We start from the raw sequence: 22,425 nt of genomic DNA on the forward strand, positions 1-22,425 counted from the left end.
AGGTTGAGTGGAGACAACCATTGATGGTACTCGGTCTCCAGAGCTGACCACAACTCTTCAGCTGTGTGACTTACATTTCCCAGACATTTCAATGTAAACACCGCCTGATGCCGTTGAGCCCTGGTGACAGCATAGTAAGGAGATGTGCAGGATTCCTTCTGTGCAGTTAGAACGTGGGTGGCATTACCAGACAGGCTTTGGGTGCAGGTGGAGGACTGAGAGGAGGTTGAGGAGGCGGAAGCAATGGAGGAGCTTCTAGATACAGAGGATCGATGAGCAACTCGTGGGGACGGCAATATTTGGACAGCAGCCCCTTCTCCTGATGTCACCATAGTTACCCAGTGGCCAGTCACCGACATATAACGCCCCTGTCCATGTCTACTCATCCAAGTGTCTGTGTACTAAGACCTTTCTGATGATCTTTTTAATCATAGACCTAAGACAGGGACAAGGGGGCATCCTCTACGTCTGGAGGAAAGAAGGTTTAGGCATAATAACAGACGCAGGTTCTTTACTGTAAGAGCAGTGAGACTATGGAACTCTCTGCCATATGATGTTGTAATGAGTGATTCATTACTTAAATTTAAGAGGGGACTGGATGCCTTTCTTGAAAAATATAATGTTGCAGGGTATATATACTAGATTCCTTGATAGGGTGTTGATCCAGGGAACTAGTCTAATTGCCGTATGTGGAGTCGGGAAGGAATTTTTTCCCCCAAAGTGGAGCTCACTATTTGCCACATGGGTTTTTTTTTGCCTTCCTCTGGATCAACAAGTTAGGGCATGTTAGGTTAGGCTATGGGTTGAACTAGATGGACTTAACGTCTTCCTTCAACCTTCATAACTATGTTACTATGTTACTATGGCAACCAATATTACATCATCTTCGCCATGGCAATCATTATGACATCATCATCGATTCACAGATATTGACTTCATCATCATCATGGCAACCATTATGACATAACAGTCACCATTGCATCCTATTATGACATCATTGTCGCCATGGCAACCATTATTACATCATCTTCGCCATGGCAACATTTATGACATCATCGTCGCCATGGCAACCATTATGACATCATCATCGATGCACTCATATTGACACTATCATTACCATGGCAACCATTATAACATAACCGTCACTATTGCAACCTATTATGACATCATCGTCGCCATGGCAGCCATTATGATGTAATCATCAACCTTTTATGACATCATCATCACCATGGCAACCATTATGACATAACCGTCACCATTGCAACCTATTATGACATCATTGTCGCCATGGCAACCATTATTACATCATCTTCGCCATGACAACTTTGTGACATCATCTTCACCATGGCAACCATTATGACATAACCTCACCATTGCAACCTATTATGACATAATGGTCGCCATAGCAACCATTATGACATCATCATCGCCATGGCAACCTTTATGACATCATCATAGCCATTTCAACCATTATGACATCATCATTGATACACATTTATTGACATCATCGTCACTATGGGAACCATCTATATATATAATTGTCTAAGGGTTTTTCCGTCTGTCTGTCTGTCTGTCTGTCTGTCCTCGACCAATCAGAGACCGGCACAGCATCGACGTAGAAATCCCGCGTCTCTGATTGGCCGCCAGGCCTCGACCAATCAGCAACGGGCACAGCGACGATGATGTCATAAAGGACGTAGACATCCCGCGTCTCTGATTGGTCGAGGCCGCGCGGCCTCGACCAGTCAGCATCGGGCACAGCGATGATGATGTCATAATGGTTGCCATGGCGACGAAGATGTCATAAAGGTTGCCTCGACCAATCAGCGACGGGCACAGTCTGCCGCAAATTCTGGAATCATCATTGTCCATATACTACGGGGACATGCATATTCTAGAATACCCGATGCGTTAGAATCGGGCCACAATCTAGTGATGTCATAATTGGTTGAAGATGATGTCATAATGGTTGCCATGGCGATGATGATGTCATAATGGTTGCCATGGAGACGATGATGTCATAATAGGTTGCTATGGCGAAAATGATGTCATAATAGGTTACAATGGTGAGGTTATGTCATAATGGTTACCATGGTGATGATGATTTCAATATGTGTGCATCGATGATGTCATAATGGTTGCCATGGTGAAGATGATGTCATAAAGTTGCCATGACGAAGATGATGAAATAATGGTTGCCATGGCGACAATGATGTCATAATAGGTTGCAATGGTGACGGTTGTGTCATAATGGTTGCCATGTTGATGATGATGTCAATATGTGTGTATTGACGATGATGTCATAATGGTTGCCATGGCGAAGATGATGTAATAATGGTTGCCATGGTGATGATGTTGTCATAATAGGTTGCAATGATGACAGTTATTTTGTAATGGTTGCCATGGTGATGATGATGATATAACAGGTTGATGATTATGTCATAATGGTTGCCATGGCGACGATGATGTCATAATAGGTTGCAATGGTCACGGTTATGTCATAATGGTTGCCATGATGATGATGTCAATATGTGTGCATCCACACACACACTGGCGGCCTCTACCAATCAGAGACGGGCACAGTATCGACGTAGAAATCCCGCGCCTCTGATTGGTCGAGGCCGCCAGGCCTCAACCAATCAGCGACGGGCACAGTGACGATGATGTCATAATGGTTGCCATGGCGACGATGATGTCATAAAGGTTGCCTCGACCAATCAGCGACGGGCACAGTCTGCCGCGAATTCTGGAATCATCATTGTCCATATACTACGGGGACATGCATATTCTAGAATACCCGATGCGTTAGAATCGGGCCACAATCTAGTTACATCATATTTGCCATGGCAACCTTTATGATCATCTTTGCCATGGCAACCTTTATGATACTATCGTAACCATGGCAATCATTATGACATCATCATCGACACACACATATTGACATCATTGTCACCATTGCAACCATTATGACAAACCATCACCATTGCAACCTATTATGACATCATCGTCGCCATGGCAGCCATTATTACATCATCTTCGGCATGGCAACCTTTATGACAACATCATCACCATGGTAACTATTGTGACATCATCGTTGATACACACATATTGACATCATCATCATCACCATGGCAACCATTATGACATAACCATCACCATTGCAACCTATTATGACATCATCATCACCATGGCAACGATTATGACATAACCGTCACCATTGCAGCCTATTATGACATCATCGTCCCATGGCAACCAATATTACATCACCTTCAGCATGGCAACCGTTATGACATTATAGTCACCATGGCAACCATTATGACATCATCGACGATACACACATAATGACATCATCATCATCATGGCAACCATTATGACATAACCGTTATCATTGCAACTTATTATGTCATCATCATCGCCATGGCAACCATTAAGACATGACCGTTACCATTACAACCTATTATAACATCATTGTCACCATGGCAACCATTATGAAATCATTGTCGCCATGGCAACCTTTATGACATCATCATCGCCATGTCAACCATTATGATATTAACGTCGCCATAGCATCCTTTATGACCTTTTGTCACCATGTCAACCATTGTGACATCATCGTCGATACACACATACATACACACATACACTCGTTTATGACATAACCGTCACTATTGCAAACTATTATGACATCTTTATTGCCATGGCAACCATTATGACATCATCTTTGCCATGGCAACCTTTATGACATCCATGGCATCCATTATGACATCATCGTCGATACACACATAAATACACACATATAGGGTTGAGCGAAACGGGTCGGCCATTTTCAGAAGTCGCCGACTTTTGGCAAAGTTGGGTTTCATGAAACCCGACCCGACCCCTGTGTGGGGTCTGCCATGAGGTCGGCGATCTTCTGAATCTGGTATCGGAATTCCGATACCGAGTTCCGATATGTTTGCGATATCGGGAATCGGTATCGGAATCCATATTTAAGTGTAAAATAAAGAATCAAAATAAAAAATATTGATATACTCACCCTCGGACGCGCCCTGGTACTAACCGGCAGCCTTCCTTCCTAAGAATGAGCGCGTGAAGGACCTGCGGTGACGTCGCGGCTTTTGATTGGTCGCGTGAGCGGTCACATGGGCTGTCACGCGACCAATCACAAGCCACGATGTCATCTAAGGTCCTTCACGCGCTCATTCTTAGGAAGGAAGGCTGCCGGAAAGAAGCAGGGCGCGTCCGAGGGGGAGTATATACCTAATAGGAATATACTCACCCTCGAACGTGCCCTGCTTCTTTCCGGCAGCCTTCCTTCCTAAGAATGAGCGCGTGAAGGACCTTAGATGACGTCGCGGCTTGTGATTGGTCACGTGACCGCCCATGTGACCGCTCACGTGACCAATCACAAGCCGCGACGTCACCGCAGGTCCTTCACGCGCTCATTCTTAGGAAGGAAGGCTGCCGGTTAGTACCACGGCGCGTCAGAGGGTGAGTATATCAATATTTTTTATTTTGATTCTTTATTTTACACATTAATATGGATCCCAGGGCTTGAAGGAGAGTTTCCTCTCCTTCAGACCCTGGGAACCATAGTATCCCATTGCACTGCATTGGGTTTCGTGTTTCGGCCGACCCCGACCCCGACTTTTTTATAGGATCGGCCGATTTCACTCGACTCGACTTTTGAGAGAGTCGGGTTTCGTGAAACCCGACCCGATCCTATAAAAATAAACGTCGCTCAACCCTACACACATACACTCATTTTTATATATATGGAGATTTCATGTTCAGTTCTTTTTAAGAAAGGTCAAATATTTGTGAAAGAAAATACAAACATTAAGGGTATGTGCACACTTTGTGGATTTGGCTGCGGATCCGCAGTGGATTTGGCCCTGTGGATCCACAGCAGTTTTCCATGCGGTGCACAGTACAATGTAAACCTATGGAAAACCAAATCCGCTGTGCCCATGCTGCGGAAAATTCCACGCAGAGACGCAGAGGTTTATTTTCCACAGCATGTCAATTCTTTGTGCGGAGCAGCGTTTTACACCTAGTCCATTATAGGAATCCGCAGGTGTAAAAACGGAGGCAAAATCCACACAAAATCTGCACAAAATCCACAGAAAACCCGCAGGGAATCCGTAGATAAAATGCAGGTCATTTTACCTGTGGATTCTGCAGAATCCGCAATGGAATCCGCAATGCGTGTACAGTACATACCCTCACTGTGACTGTCTACACCACAAAGTATGTAAAACACCAGTTTTACTAGACAAATTTGACCTCCGATCATGTTACACCAATACTGTGATATATTGCTGCTGCTGTTTATTGGATGTGTATCTATAATCTCTTGTTCAGTATTTTTTGGAAAAGGGACAATAATTGTTGAAAAAAATGCAAAAGTGCAATAAAATTAAGTGAACTAATGTACACTCACATTTCACAAAAGCATGAAAAAATAAAAAGCTAAGAACCCGAAATAGCAAGAGATTATATACAGAAAAGAGCAGTGACAGTCAATGTAAAGAACACTAAAAAATATTAATCCACCATATATTTAAAAGGAGGAATAACATAGATTAAAATGTATTAAAAAGTGAGTACCTCAATGGCTTAGTGATACGCAGCACAGGAGGTATAACAGCAGGAAAATACAAGCAATATCCACATAATGTAGGTATATGCAAAAGTAATACACAGCCTATAAATGCAAACAAATACATCATTGGCAGGGACATGACCTTGGACATATCTATACGTTCAAGGTCGTAAAGAGGTATAGCTGAACCCATCAGTTTTGGTGGGATCCACCTAATGTATATAGGGGACTCCCAACAGTTTTTGAGTTTTGTAGAATTTTGCAGCCCATGTTCAGTCTATGAATGTTGGTGTCTTTTTGCATCTTGTAAGTCAGAATGCACCCCAAAGAAAAGATCAACTCTGACCCACCATCAAAACACATGGGTTTAATCAGAGGCGTAGCTAGGGGTTCAGCTCGGGGGGGCGAAACATGTGAGTGGGCCCCTAACAGGCGGACATATCATTAGTGCAAACTATGCGGCAGCACATGGGCCCAAGAGTTAAGGGGGCCTTTTCTACCTCTAAATAAGGTGCAATTTTGTATTTTTAGAAGTTCTTGGGCTGCAAAGGGCCCATATATTGTTCTTGCACATGGGCCCTTTTCTCTCTGTGTCCACAGACAAAATAAATCTCTATACAATAACCAGCACTGATATTACCGCCATACGGAGACCAGTCCTGCATGACATAGAGAGATCACAGTACAGTTGTAGATGGTGACTTCTTTCCGGTGGAGCCATTCACTTTTCCCATCTGTGTATACTATTACTTCAACATTTTTCAGTCACCGCTCTGTGCATAGAGAGCGGCGACTGTAACTGATGCCCCGGGACAGACTGACAGCCGGTACAGCACTATCTGCCACCCAGTAGTTAGGCTTCAATGCTTCGTAAGTGCCTACTTAATATTTAGTAGTCCCCCTATGTACCGTAATAATGGCCCCAGCATCGCTGATGAGAGCAGGAGGTCATGTGACGATTTTCTTCTATTGAGAGAAGTCAAACTTGTCTAGTCAACACGTGCAAATAGCAGACGTGGTCGCATGACGCCTGATCACACCAGTGGTCTTGGGGTCTCATGACGGCAGGTGCACCCCATCATGATTTGGCAGTCTGCAGAGTGACTGCAGACAATTATCCCAAGCCTTTAATAACTTAAAGGGAACCTGTCACCCCCCAGGGCCTATTAAGGTAAAAGAGCCACCTTCTCCAGCACTAAGGCTGCATTCTGTGAAGGTGGCTCTTATGTTTTTGATCCCTAATAACGCTGAAATATTCACTTTTATAAATTGTGCGCCATACCTGTATTGAGTCCGGGGGGTACGCTTTGTCCCCCTGACTCAGCCGCCTCGCAGCCGTTCATCATCCCACCGAGCACCGCCTCCTTTCTGTCTTGTGCCGTCACCGGCGCTCTGCAATTATTTCTCGGGCATGCGCAATGCGCGCTGCCCTGGAACTTATATCAAGTAATGTAAGTAGATCGCACCTGCGCACAGCACCAGATTCCCGGCCCAGCAGTGTGAATAAATCATAACACACTGCGGGGCGGGATCTCGGGCCTCCGCTACACGCAGGCGCAATATTAGTACATCAGCTGATGTGAGTTCCAGGGCAGTGTACACGGTGCATGTCCGAAAAATGAGAACCCAGGCATTGGCGCCCGGTGGGATGATGGACGGCTGGGAGGCGGTTGTGTCCGGGGACAAAAGACGTACCCCCCAGACTCAATACAGGTATGGCACGCAATTTATAAAAGTGAATATTTCAGTTTTATTAGGGAACAAAAACATAAGAGCCACCTTCACAGAATGCAGCCTTAGTGCTGCTGAAGGTGGCTGGCTGTATTACCTTAATAGGCCCTGGGGGGGGGGGGGGGGTGACAGGTTCCCTTTAATAATTTAATTATAAGCAATTTATTCTTATAACATAGAATGCAGCCCGTGGTTACTGTATTCCTATACTTTTTAGGGGGCAGACAGACGGACGTATTTCTCATGTGAGGATCGCATCGCAATCCTCGGACTGACTGTCGGCTCTCCTGACCTGAGGCTGACAGTTACATAGTAATCTATCACGCTGTCAAGCTTATGTCAGGAGAGGTGTCAGGGCCAGTTCGAGGATTGCAATGCGCTCGTCGCATGAGTTATACAGTGTCTGTCTGTGCCCTTATGTTAATACTTATCCTTGTTATAGTAATATTAACCTTCTTTGCTATGCTTGTTTTACTAATACTTATAAAAGACCCAGCTCACAATAATAAAAACCCCCCGACCTCCCCATCTCCAGCACCCAAGACGGCAACTATTAGGGTATGTTTCCAAGGGGTGTATTGCTTGTGTTTTTGCTGGGGATTGGACGCTGTGTACATCCGCAGCGTCGAAACCGCAGCTTCCAGATGTTACAGTATAGTGAAGGGGATTTTATGAAATCCCATCTCCACTATGCGTACATAGACGCAGGTGGCAGACCCGCGTAACCGGACATGTGGCGCGTTTTTCTAGACAGCAGCATGTCTATTGATCTTGTGGAGATGCTCAGTCTCCACAAGATAGATAAACAGTTTATGAATAGGATGCGGTGATTCCACCTGTGTTCAATGAATATATGCGGAATCACCGCGTGTACAACAGGGGGCAGCGCTTTAGGCGGAGCGGGGTATCTGCTGCGTCCAAAGTGCTGTCAATACACCTCGAGGACACGTACCCTCACATATGATGGAGTGAATATCTCATAACATTAATCAGTATAATAATAATCAGCCCCCCAGTGCCCCCTCACCTACGTCAGCCCTCACAATACCCTCAAACTCTCCCATTCACCCCCACAGTGCCCTGTCTCCCTCCCACAATACCACCACCCTCTCTCATTCACTTCTTCGCCCCTTGTCAGTCGGTGTTCCTCAAGGCTCTGTTCTAGGACCCCTACTCTTCTCCATATACACTTTCGGTCTGGGACAGCTCATAGAATCCCACGGTATGCAGTACCATCTCTACGCTGATGACACGCAGATTTACCTCTCCGGACCTGACCTCTCCTCCTTATTTACCAAAATCCCGCACTGTCTGTCTGCCATTTCAGCCTTCTTTTCTGCTCGCTTTCTACAACTGAACATGGACAAAACAGAATTCATCATTTTTCCCCCATCTCACTCTACCCCTCCACCAGACCTATCCATCAATGTCAATGGCTGCTCACTATCCCCAGTCCCACACGCCCGGTGCCTCGGGGTGATCCTCGACTCTGCCCTCTCTTTCAAGCCACATATCCAAGTCTTTGCCTCCTCCTGTCGTCTCAAACTCAAAAATATTTCCCGGATCCGTGCTTTCCTTGACCGCAACACTGCAAAAACGCTAGAGCATGCCCTTATCATCTCCCGCCTCGACTACTGCAACCTCCTACTCTCTGGACTCCCCTCTAGCACTCTGGCACCACTCCAATCCATCCTACACTCTGCTGCCCGACTAATCCACCTGTCCCCCCGCTATTCCCCAGCCTCTCCCCTGTGTCAAGCCCTTCACTGGCTTCCTATCGCCCAGAGACTCCAGTTCAAAACCCTCACACTGACATACAAAGCCATCCACAACTTGTCTCCTCCATACATCTGTGACATGGTCTCCCGGTACCTACCTACATGCAACCTCCGATCCTCCCAAGACCTCCTTCTCTACTCCCCTCTCATCTCTTCTTCCCATAACCGCATCCAAGACTTCTCTAGTGCTTCCCCCATACTCTGGAACTCTCTACCCCAACACATCAGACTCGCGCCTACCATAGAAACCTTCAAAAAGAACCTGAAGACTCATCTCTTCCGACAAGCCTACAGCCTGCAGTGATCCTCAACCTACTGAACAGCCGCACAGCCAGCTCTTCCCTCTCCTAGTGTATCCTCACCCACCCCCTGCAGACTGTGAGCCCTCGCGGGCAGGGTCCCCCCTCCTTATGTACTCGTGTGCCTTGTTATCTGCTCATGTTTAATGTATTTGTCTATATTTGCCCCGTATTCACATGTAAAGCGCCATGGAATAAATGGCGCTATAAAAATGTATAATAATAATAAAAATAATAATAATAATTCACCCCCACAGTGCCCTGTCCCCCTGCACACCCACAATAACCCCCATCGTTTCACATTTACCCCACAGTGCCCTGTCCTCCTCTCCCACTTCAGCCCCTACAATACCACAATCCTCTCACATTCACCCCCACAGTGACCATGATATGCCTAAACCGAATTACTCTAATAAATTCCATCCCCACTTACTGATGAAGTTTTCAGGCAATGAGGAGAACCAGGAAGTGACCAGATAGATGCAAGGAGGGCACTAGGACCCAGCGTGCCTCAGCCAAACCAAGCGTGCACAGCCAGAAAGTAAGTAACTGCATCTGCTGCTGCCGCCAGGAAGAGACTCCTCGGGTGAGACCACATCGCACTCTGCACGGGGGAGGCTCTGCGGCCGGCATTGTGCTGCTCTCTCCCTGACACCTCAGACTCGGCAGTGGATCTCCTGGTGGGCCCCTTCAGGTGACTGGGCCCGGGGCAATGGCCCCCTCTGCCCCCCCAGTAGTGGGTTTAATTTATTACATAGAAAACCAATAATATCTTAATTTTCCAGATATGACCTGGAATAATAGATCTCTTAGTGAGGTTGATAACAAACAGCAGAGAAGAGATTTGCGGCAGAATGAGATATCGATAATTAGGCTGAAATTGAACTCTGTTTGCCTCATTAGCTTTGCATTGAATGCCAAATTCAAAACATGTTGCGCATTCCCCGGGCGCCTACGTACGTTCAGCATTTATTCAGATGTGCCTTTACTTTTAAAGGTGAACATGCAGAATATCGGCAGACACAAACAATTTTCTAATATTTACATGAGGTTTCTCAAATGTTTCCCCCGTGATCAATGACAAGGAAAGAAAGTTTTGGCGTTCCCACTAAAAAAAATGCAAACTCGCCATTCTTGTGTATGATGTAGCCATAAACAATAGAAGAACTAATGTCAATTTTTTAGCATGCAAATTATCACCCTCATACCGAGTGTAGAAGCATGGCTTCATCATAAATTGTAAATGAAAAAAGAACTAACACTCATTGTAAATGAAAATCTCACTGTATGTTTTCAAACATACTTTTTACTGACATTATGTACAGTTTATTTTGGTAAAATATATCTTGGCTTGGTTGTTTTTCTTTGTAAGAAAAGGCCACCCTATCTCACAGGCCAGACATATGGAGAAGAAGGGGAAACTGTTATTCCGTGCAGTACACAACCAGTACTTTCCAGAGATTCCTGCAGCTCCTTTAATGTTGGTGTAGGCCTCTTGGCAGCCTCCAAGACCAATTTTCTTTTCTTTCTCTCAATTTTTGAGGGATGTCCAGCTCTTGGTAATGTCACTGTTGTGCCAAATGTAAGCCATTGATGACGTCTTCACAGTGGTCCATCATCTATATCTAAAGCCTTGGAAATTTTTTTGTAACCTTCTCCTGATTGATAAGTTTCAGCAATGAGATCCCTTTGCAGTGTTGTAAGCTGTTTATGGATCTAGGCTTTTCCTGTAAAATGCAACTAAGAAAATGTCAGGAAAATCCTCCAAGAACAGCTAAACTTTGTATGGGATAAAATAGAATCACTGTAAATGATAACAGCCGTGTACTGACTGCCATGTAACAAGAGTGTAAATGGGATTAGCTACTTCTGAACACAGTCCCAATTATAAGAGGGTGCTCATACTAAGGCAAACACATCATTTGACTTTTGTTATTTGTATTTTCTCCCTCAAAATGATTTTTTTATTCATGGATTTGTACAGATTATGGGTGACATTAAAGGTGGAAAACTGGCTCTAAAATTCTATTTAGTGCAAATTTTTTTATGGGGATATAGAGACTTTTTTTATCGACTGAACGTTCATGGGTCTAAAGTGTGGGTGGTAGATGAAGTTGGCGCATGTGCCAATGAGTCCACCATGGGTGAAGTGTAGCGAGGGGCACGTGTGCATTTCATTTATGGTTTTGCTGGCTTTAAAGGCACAGGGGCCCATACACAAGTCTCATACTGCGGCTCTGTGCTGTCAGTATCCGGCACTGAGGAAAACAAACATATTTCCAATGCGCAATCATGCTTCATGTTTCAAAGTAACGCTAAAGCCAAAGTAATGTCAGCATGTCAGTTACATTTGTGAACCAGAACACAAATATGTTTTGCATTTGCATATGAATTATTTAAAAGAATCTGAATTCTAACGACTTAATCTGCTGTAACGTAATGTTACTATAGAAGTGCTATAAACAGCCGGGTCCTACTGGGATCCAGGAATAACAAGCACACAACACTTTGATCCCATTCTTACATCAAATGACCAAACTAATCTGCAAGTTATTACATTACGGCCTATGGCTGCAAGTGACAGATTCACCACCGGAGTCAAGTTTGTGTCACCTCAACAACGGAGGACACAGAACTTACATTTAACTCCAACTTTAGCATTTTCACTAATATTAAAATGTGACCCAAGTTGAGAAAAGTCAAAAATGTGTTACTTGCAGTGCGTTATATATTACAATGGTTAATAACATTTCTAAGTAATGATTCATACCGTGTGTAGCCTGTAAATGAAATGGCTCATGTATATAATACATGTGACTACTTATAGATATTTCCATGCGCCAAATTGGGTCATTTTTTTTACCGAAACAGGACGTCTTCAGTGTCAGATATGTCCACCTTTATGTCCACTTTTAGATTCCGTTCACAAGATTATCCTAGAAAAATCAGGACTGTTGGCAAATATGTTGGTGAGACACACGCTTACCATTTTGCCTTATCTAAGCCATCAGCATTACAATGATCTGCTAACTCTGCTCCAGCCCACACAGCAAAGTTGACAAATAAGAGTAGGAACTGTAAGCCTATCATGTATATTTCATTGGACAGAATGAAAGCTGCATTATATTAAGATTTTGTTTATAGAAATAAAAAAATTTCTAAGATAAAAAACGTAATTTATATAAAATGTAATTCGAGCACGACTATGTAACTAGTGACATGTATACAGAAAGTGTACATGATACAATTTCTTGAGTTTATCATGAAGAAGATTGCAACTAATTCATGTTCCAAATACATAGATAGATAGATAATAGACATATAATAGATATATAATAGATAGAGAATAGATAGATGATAGATAGATGATAGCTAATAGATAGACAGACACTAGATAGATAATAGATAGATAAATAGATAGATAGATAATAGATAGATAATTAATAGATAGATAGCTAGATAGAAAATAGATAGATATATAGGTAGATAACAGATAGATAGATAATAGATAGATATAGAATAGATAGATAAATACATAGATAGCTAATAGATAGATGGATAGATAGATGATAGCTAATAGATAGACAGACAATAGATAGATAGATAATAGATAGATAGATAGATACAGTAGAAAATAGATAGATAGATAGATAGATAGATGCTTGAGAATCCTCATAGTGAGTACAGTGTGTGTGTAAGGGGCTCCAAGAACAGGTGCTTATAGCATTGGTGGGGGCCCTCAGAACCGGTGTGAAACGGCTGAAGGATCTCCCAAACAACATGAGCCTGGCCAGGGAGGAAGCTGAAGAACCGAATGGTACGGTTCAGCCCGGAAGTGAGCTTAGTGACAGGAACGCAGGGAAAGAGACAGAATTGTGTACTGTGAAACCTGATTTTCATGCTGTAAAGAATATGGATGTGCTGCATACAGAACCAAGTAAAGCTGTTGTTGTTAAAATTGATCTGGACTGTGTCTCCCTTTGTGCGGTACCGTCTATAAGGAGCCTTCAGCAGCCCAGGGTGGACCCTGACGGCGCAGAGACCCAGGACACAGGTACACAGAAGGAAAGACATTATTGGATTGTGAGGGGAGGCCAGGGTGTGATACAGGGATTGCTCTCAGCCATGACTACCGCTCTGGCTCACCCTCACATGTGCTGTGAGGATTCACTGGTGCCAGCGCTGGGAGAGGGCGGTTATGTGACAGCAAGCATGCAATCTGCATATTTCTGGCCACATTTTGACTAGACATGTCCAGCCTCACTCAATTCACTTTCATTGAGTGGCGAGGGCACGTATAGTTGACACAAGACTGTATATATGTAAATCGCATACTTGAGATCATGAACCTGCTGCTCCCAGCACTCGCACCCTAGAATCTTGACAGCACACACAGTGCACGCTCTAAGGATTCACAAATCTGCAGTCAGAGTGACTGCAGACTTGTACCGCATGGCCGGACCACCCATTTAATCTTTACAATTGTACACGTTAGAATCAGTGCTAAGGTGACTGTCTTTGGGGTTGTGTTGTCCCTTCCATTTATTAAGCTTTTGGGTTCTGGTGAAACCTCAGAGCATAGCAAACATCTTTTTGGGGCCCTTATAATTTGGATCGCTTTCACTTGAATTGTCTCCAATCTGCCGACCAAACTGAGTGAATCTGCTGAAAATGAATTTTGGAAAATGTGACTGTCTCTAGTGATAATTCTTGTCTTCCTATGTTTGTCACCAAACAGTCACACTGTGTGGCCACTAATCCTATTTTTTTTTACTCATTTAAATCTGTTTTCATAATGAAATAAGCTGATCGCCAAGGATCTGACTTGAAAATTCCTGGTGAGCTGATCGCCAGGGATCTCACTTGAAAATTCCTAGTGAGCTGATCGCCAAGGATCTGACTTGAAAATTCCTGGTGAGCTGAACACCTGGGATCTGACTTGAAAATTCCTAGTGAGCTGATCGCCAAGGATCTGACTTGAAAATTCCTGGTGAGCTGATTGCCAAGGATCTGACTTGAAAATTCCTGGTGAGCTGATCGCCAGGGATCTGACTTGAAAATTCCTGGTGAGCTCATCGCCACAGATCTGACTTGAAAATTCCTGGTGAGCTGATTGCCAAGGATCTGACTTGAAAATTCCTGGTGAGCTCATCGCCAGGGATCTGACTTGAAACTTCCTGGTGAGCTCATCGCCACGGATCTGACTTGAAAATTCCTGGTGAGCTGATCGCCAGGGATCTCACTTGAAAATTCCTGGTGAGCTGATCGCCAGGGATCTGACTTGAAAATTCCTGGTGAGCTGATCGCCAGGGATCTGACTTGAAAATTCCTGGTGAGCTCATCGCCAGGGATCTGACTTGAAAATTCCTGGTGAGCTGATCGCCAAGGATCTGACTTGAAAGTTCCCGGTGAGCTGATCGCCAAAGATCTGACTTGAAAATTCCTGGTGAGCTGATCGCCAAGGATTTGGCTTGAAAATTCCTGGTGAGCTGATCGCCAGGGATCTGACTTGAAAATTCCTGGTGAGCTGATCACCAAGGATCTGACTTGAAAGTTCCTGGTGAGCTGATCGCCAAAGATCTGACTTGAAAATTCCTGGTGAGCTGATCGCCACGGATCTGACTTGAAAATTCCTGGTGAGCTGATCGCCAGGGATCTGACTTGAAAATTCCTGGTGAGCTGATCGCCAGGGATCTGACTTGAAAATTCCTGGTGAGCTGATCGCCAGGGATCTGACTTGAAAATTCCTGGTGAGCTCATCGCCAGGGATCTGACTTGAAAATTCCTGGTGAGCTGATCGCCAAGGATCTGACTTGAAAGTTCCCGGTGAGCTGATCGCCAAAGATCTGACTTGAAAATTCCTGGTGAGCTGATCGCCAAGGATTTGGCTTGAAAATTCCTGGTGAGCTGATCGCCAGGGATCTGACTTGAAAATTCCTGGTGAGCTGATCACCAAGGATCTGACTTGAAAGTTCCTGGTGAGCTGATCGCCAAAGATCTGACTTGAAAATTCCTGATGAGCTGATTGCCAGGGATCTGACTTGAAAATTCCTGGTGAGCTGATCGCCAAGGATCTGACTTGAAAATTCCTGGTGAGCTGATCGCCAGGGATCTGACTTGAAAATTCCTGGTGAGCTGATTGCCAAGGATCTGACTTGAAAATTCCTGGTGAGCTGATCGCCAGGGATCTGACTTGAAAATTCCTGATGAGCTGATTGCCAAGGATCTGACTTGAAAATTCCTGGTGAGCTGATCGCCAAGGATCTGACTTGAAAATTCCTGGTGAGCTGATCGCCAGGGATCTGACTTGAAAATTCCTGGTGAGCTGATCGCCAGGGATCTGACTTGAAAATTCCTGGTGAGCTCATCGCCAGGGATCTGACTTGAAAATTCCTGGTGAGCTGATCGCCAAGGATCTGACTTGAAAGTTCCCGGTGAGCTGATCGCCAAAGATCTGACTTGAAAATTCCTGGTGAGCTGATCGCCAAGGATTTGGCTTGAAAATTCCTGGTGAGCTGATCGCCAGGGATCTGACTTGAAAATTCCTGGTGAGCTGATCACCAAGGATCTGACTTGAAAATTCCTGGTGAGCTGATCGCCAAGGATTTGGCTTGAAAATTCCTGGTGAGCTGATCGCCAGGGATCTGACTTGAAAATTCCTGGTGAGCTGATCACCAAGGATCTGACTTGAAAGTTCCTGGTGAGCTGATCGCCAAAGATCTGACTTGAAAATTCCTGGTGAGCTGATCGCCACGGATCTGACTTGAAAATTCCTGGTGAGCTGATCGCCAGGGATCTCACTTGAAAATTCCTGGTGAGCTGATCGCCAGGGATCTGACTTGAAAATTCCTGGTGAGCTGATCGCCAGGGATCTGACTTGAAAATTCCTGGTGAGCTCATCGCCAGGGATCTGACTTGAAAATTCCTGGTGAGCTGATCGCCAAGGATCTGACTTGAAAGTTCCCGGTGAGCTGATCGCCAAAGATCTGACTTGAAAATTCCTGGTGAGCTGATCGCCAAGGATTTGGCTTGAAAATTCCTGGTGAGCTGATCGCCAGGGATCTGACTTGAAAATTCCTGGTGAGCTGATCACCAAGGATCTGACTTGAAAGTTCCTGGTGAGCTGATCGCCAAAGATCTGACTTGAAAATTCCTGATGAGCTGATTGCCAGGGATCTGACTTGAAAATTCCTGGTGAGCTGATCGCCAAGGATCTGACTTGAAAATTCCTGGTGAGCTGATCGCCAGGGATCTGACTTGAAAATTCCTGGTGAGCTGATTGCCAAGGATCTGACTTGAAAATTCCTGGTGAGCTGATCGCCAGGGATCTGACTTGAAAATTCCTGATGAGCTGATTGCCAAGGATCTGACTTGAAAATTCCTGATGAGCTGATTGCCAAGGATCTGACTTGAAAATTCCTGGTGAGCTGATCGCCAAGTATCTGACTTGAAAATTCCTGATGAGCTGATCGCCAAGGATATGACTTGAAAATTCCTGGTGAGCTGATCGCCAGGGATCTGACTTGAAAATTCCTGGTGAGCTGATCGCCAGGGATCTGACTTGAAAATTCCTGGTGAGCTGATCGCCAAGGATCTGACTTGAAAATTCCTGGTGATTAGTTCTGACTGGCTATACACTCCTCCTGCAGTGGCCACTAGAGGTGAATTATTGTATTACGTGCGGGATGGTTCAAGGAATGACTGAACATGTAACACAAGAATGGCTGTCTACACTGGCTTACAGAGTGAGGTCTCGAGCAGCATGTGTATAGATACGTAAAATCTCAATTTTCAGACAGTTAAATGAGCGCTGATGTCTAATTACATAAAGAAAAAACGTCTTGACCCGTTCTTTGTACTGTTATATAGAGTCATTATAATGATTGCAGTCAGATGTGGGATTTATATTTCTGCTGATTTCCTATGAAGGCACTTGTGGACGCAGAAGTTCATAAAAGTGTTATTATGGGGTTGTTTGTACTAGGATGTCTGCGAACCAAGCAATTCTAAGTTCATGTCAACAAGCCGTTGTGCAAGATGCAATCGGTTGTATGCAAATACCATGACCTGTTCCTTTTCTTCCAGTTTTCAGGGATTGGATGTAACTTTGAAGATGACTTGAAGACAATCTTGGAACAGTTCTGAGAATAACAGTAACATACCCACCAGTGATGGTTTGCGGCATACCTAATTCCCCTTGGCATGCCTGTGTCTGACCTCTGGCAGTTATTTTTGCTTATGTAGTTATCCTTTGGTTAATATTAACGCTAACTGATATTTAGAATTGAAAAATACAAGCCAATCCCTTGACCGTCCACCCTGGAACATCTTTTTTTTATAATATATGAAGTTGAAAAAAATTAATTTTACTGCCAAAAAAACTAATGGAGATAGTCAAATACGACTACAATAATAATCTCCTTGTGATAAAACCTTCATGGTATGGAAACGACACCTCACAACCTAATAAGTGACACATCCTTGAAATCTGTTTTTCAGCTTCTGCAATATGCTGTCCTCAGATAACACAGCAAAAAGCCGCAGACTGGTTCCCTTTACTGGAGCTTCATTTTTCAAATAAAATGGCTCCAGCATTTTCTTTTTTTTTTTCTTGGTTGATCTCACAAATTGAATTGCGGAGTAATTGAATTTGTGAATTTCCGGAAACTCGACTTGAATTCAATCTTCCACATATTAATCTCCAGTCTTATTTTAATCTGTCGGACGAAATAGATCAACTCTGCCTGAATCGAATTTCTGGAGATTTGCTCGCCTCTAGTCACCACTAGATGGAGCTAATTGCCTAATGTTATACAGAAAATAACGCAATATGCCGTAAGCTCCTATGGTCTCTTCTAGTCTGAGCGTCCACAAAAGACCAAATTTGTATAATGTCTGCAAAACTGATGGAGATAGTCTAGTACAACCGCAATATTAATCTCCTTGTGATAAAACCTTCATTATATGGAAACAACAGCTCACAGCCTAATAAGTGACACATCCCTGAAAACTAGATGGAGAAGGGGCTATTAAACTATTGGAGTTCATGTATTCATTAATCGCAGTGTGCTCACACACCGTGTATGCATATGAATGTTTATTGTCCACGTAGTGTATTCGCGCCTTTGTACATTAATTCAATACTAAAGGTGCGCGGGCCATATATATATATTTTTTTTTTTTTTTCATTATTTCAAACTGTGTCATCCTTGATTGGAGTACTCTCTTTGGTGTCAAAGGCTACAGACAAAAAAATAAAACTTTTAAATATACTTTTGCAGCAAATTCCTCTATACAGGTCATGGAATATTAACCATAAGATAATAGATAGGAAAATGAGGGGGAAGGGCAATGTCTACCTGTCACATGCATCTGAACCTGTGATGGCCCCTTTCTCAAAGATGAGGAGCCAAGACTTTAAAGTGAATCTATCAGAAGGCTTTGGCTATGTAATCGAAGAGCAGCATGACGTAGTCACTGAGACCCTGATTGCAGTGATGTGTCACTTACTAGGCTTTGTTTTGCTGTTTCAATGAAATCAGTGTTTTATCTGCAGGAGATTATTACTGCAGGACAACCGGCCTCGTGCCTCCTGGTCCAACACCAACCCCCTCACTGATTATCAGCTGTCATTCAATATACAATGTATACAGGAAGCTGTCGGTCACTGGTATGGACGGGGTTATACACAGCTCAGCATTCAGAGCTCTGCTAGATCCAGAGCAGAGAAAACTGTGATTCTATCACGACTGCTGCACCCAGTAAACTAAATGACACATCGCTGGAATCAGGATCTTTTGCCCTACATCATGCGGTCAGAGCACATAGCAAAATCCAGATTCCATTTAAAGCTAGTTTAAAGTGTTTCTATATTTAATTTTTGATAGATACTGTATAATAGTAATAATATATGTAATTTGAGGATAGAGAATGTGACATGTCTTAGAATTAAACATTTTCAAGTGGGGACTGGGAGTTCAGAAGAGCTTCCATCTGGACTTTCTGACATCTTCCGACAGTCGTCCGTATCCTCACCTGAACTAGGTTGATCAGAAAACACTCATCTCTCTTAGATATGAATAATTGTACAAGGGAAAGACTTAATTATACAGAAACCTGATACAACCGCTGTTCTCTAGTGATGGAGCCCCCAGACTCCAGTCATTTGTCAATGAATATTCATGCAATTCAGCTTTTTTTTGTCAGACCTTGTTCAGGTTTCGGTTCAGTGAAAAAAATGATTGCTACTAGTTATACTTTCGTCTATATTTAGAGATAATATAATAAAAAGGATAAAAAGGATTGAAATAAACTGGTAAGGGCATATACTGTACCACTATGTACACAGGGAGCCAAACGCCATCACTTCCAGCGGCTAGCACCATTCAGCAGTACTCAGAGTGCCATAATATGGGTCTGTAGAGACCCGTGTGCTATCATAAAGGACCTGTGCACACAGGAATGATGTCTGCATCGGCCTTGAAATGGTAAATCCCATTAGAGTTATTACGCACCAGGGTTGAGCTTGGCTCCCGTTCTCTATGGTCGTTGTCCTTTCATTTACTGCTCCTTAGACCTGCAGGTTAACACATCGTCTGCTGTAAGCTTTACAAACTGTTATTTAAAGACGATTCATACTATGCTGCAATCACTTCTGCAAACTTATGTGGATTCTGCAACTTGACTTTTCTGCTTCTCAAATCTGCACATTAACTCCTGTGGATCCTTCAACCTATATCTACATTCTGGTTTAGACCTGCTGTTTAACTCTTAATCTGCTTTCATGTATTGGTCTACACTCCTGGCTCTGTGGCCTCTGGTGGGTCCTTGTTTGTTTACTTGCTTGCCATCCAGCAAAGCCTGTTGTCCTGATCCTCTTTGCTGTCCATGTTCCTCAGTCCATGTGTTCATCTGACCTCCAGCTTAATGGATCCATTTCGGTAGAGTAACACATGACTGCGTATTCCAAAATGGAACCTCCGAGCTACCATACCTCTCTTACCACGTTGATCCTTGTACCCCCTTGCCAGGACTAATTAATGCCCCCTTAAATAAAACACAACAATTCATTTCTTTTGGATAATTTGGCCACAGCGGCCATTTTATTAAATAACAAACATAACAACCATTTATACATTTATATAAAACTTGAGGGGAGGGTTCTTGGAGCTAATAAATCTGGCACCTAATAGGCAAAGCCCAAAACCAACATGGAAAACCCCTTCTTTACCCTCAGCCGTAACCACCAGCTCGAGGGCACCATGTAACCCGTTTACCGGGCAAACCAACCCCAAAGCTCCCGAGGTCAAATCCCCGTCTAGAGCCAGTAAACCAAAGCCAGATCAGCCCCATGAAACCAACTCCAAGAACCCCGCCCCCCGCCAACCAGCCACTGTGACAATAATGCAATAACGACCTTTACAAAACAAATTTAGCACCTAAAATCCCCAACTATTCCCTCATTACACCAAAACAAGGGAGGGAGGGTGGGCTTCTCAGGTCAGATGCTCTATCAGTAATGGCCCCCTTTCCCGCACTTTTCCATGACCCGCCCCCACCCCCACTAGGCCACCCCTCTATTCCTCCCCATCCCCTGAACCAATCCCTGTTCCCTGCCTTAATATTTAAAAATTGCTCCCCTGCGTACCTTTGGCAACGCAGTCATGGGGGGCTTTCCTTAACTCCGTTCCTCCAGCCCCCCCTCTTGACTGCGTATTCCAAAATGGAACCTCCGAGCTACCATACCTCTCTTACCACGTTGATCCTTGTACCCCCTTGCCAGGACTAATTAATGCCCCCTTAAATAAAACACAACAATTAATTTCTTTTGGATAATTTGGCCACAGCGGCCATTTTATTAAATAACAAACATAACAACCATTTATACATTTATATAAAACTTGAGGGGAGGGTTCTTGGAGCTAATAAATCTAACACCTAATAGGCAAAGCCCAAAACCAACATGGAAAACCCCTTCTTTACCCTCAGCCGTAACCACCAGCTCGAGGGCACCATGTAACCCGTTTACCGGGCAAACCAACCCCAAAGCTCCCGAGGTCAAATCCCCGTCCAGAGCCAGTAAACCAAAGCCAGATCAGCCCCATGAAACCAACTCCAAGAACCCCGCCCCCCGCCAACCACGAGCAGCACTGAACACCTCAGGCTCGCGAGTGCCCCACCACCGCCATGGCCCTCTCCACCCCTTCTTGTATTGCCAACATCCACAAATCCAAACCGATATCGTTCAAATGAACGCCATCACTCCTCCAGTAATTTCCCACACCAGCTTCCAACTCAAAATGGCGAACCGCCATCCCCCCGTTACGAGAAACAAAACTCGCCACAGCCCTATTTAACTTTACCCGGGCCCTATTGATACCCCTCATAGAGCGTGCTGCCCTCCACGTTTTCCTGGGCACAATGTCGGACCACACCGTAACCATCCCTGGAAAGGATACCCACAATCGCAAAAAATCATACCGTATATCTCGAATTAATTCCCTCACCGGCTTAGACCCCAAATCATTACCACCCAAATGCACAACAACAATATCCGGAGAACGATCCAAACTAACCGATCGAGAAAATTCGGTCAAAAACCCGCGCCACGACATGCCCCGAAAACCCAACCAACGGACCACCACCGCCTCCCTCTGAAATCCCAATTGCCTACCATCATGTCTAACATCTGCACGAATCGCCCCCCAATGCACGTAAGAATGTCCGAAAATCCACGCCAGAAGTGGGGTCCGTCCTGCAAAATACAATAATGATTAATACCCCCACCAAACAAATAACAAATCAATTACGCACATAAGATAAATAACGATTCGACGACCACCTACCAATACGCCGAATAACCTCCGGACCCAGCCCCAAACCAGCAGCCTCAGATGCTGCCCCAATTCGAAAGGAATGCGTCCCAAATAACGACGGATCCACGCCCAAAATTGTCAACGCTTGTCTCAGAACAGCCGTAAACTGAAACCGCGATAAAAAGTCGCCCTGACGG

This window comes from Ranitomeya imitator, chromosome 5 (assembly GCF_032444005.1).
Source record: "Ranitomeya imitator isolate aRanImi1 chromosome 5, aRanImi1.pri, whole genome shotgun sequence".
NCBI lineage: Eukaryota > Metazoa > Chordata > Amphibia > Anura > Dendrobatidae > Ranitomeya > Ranitomeya imitator.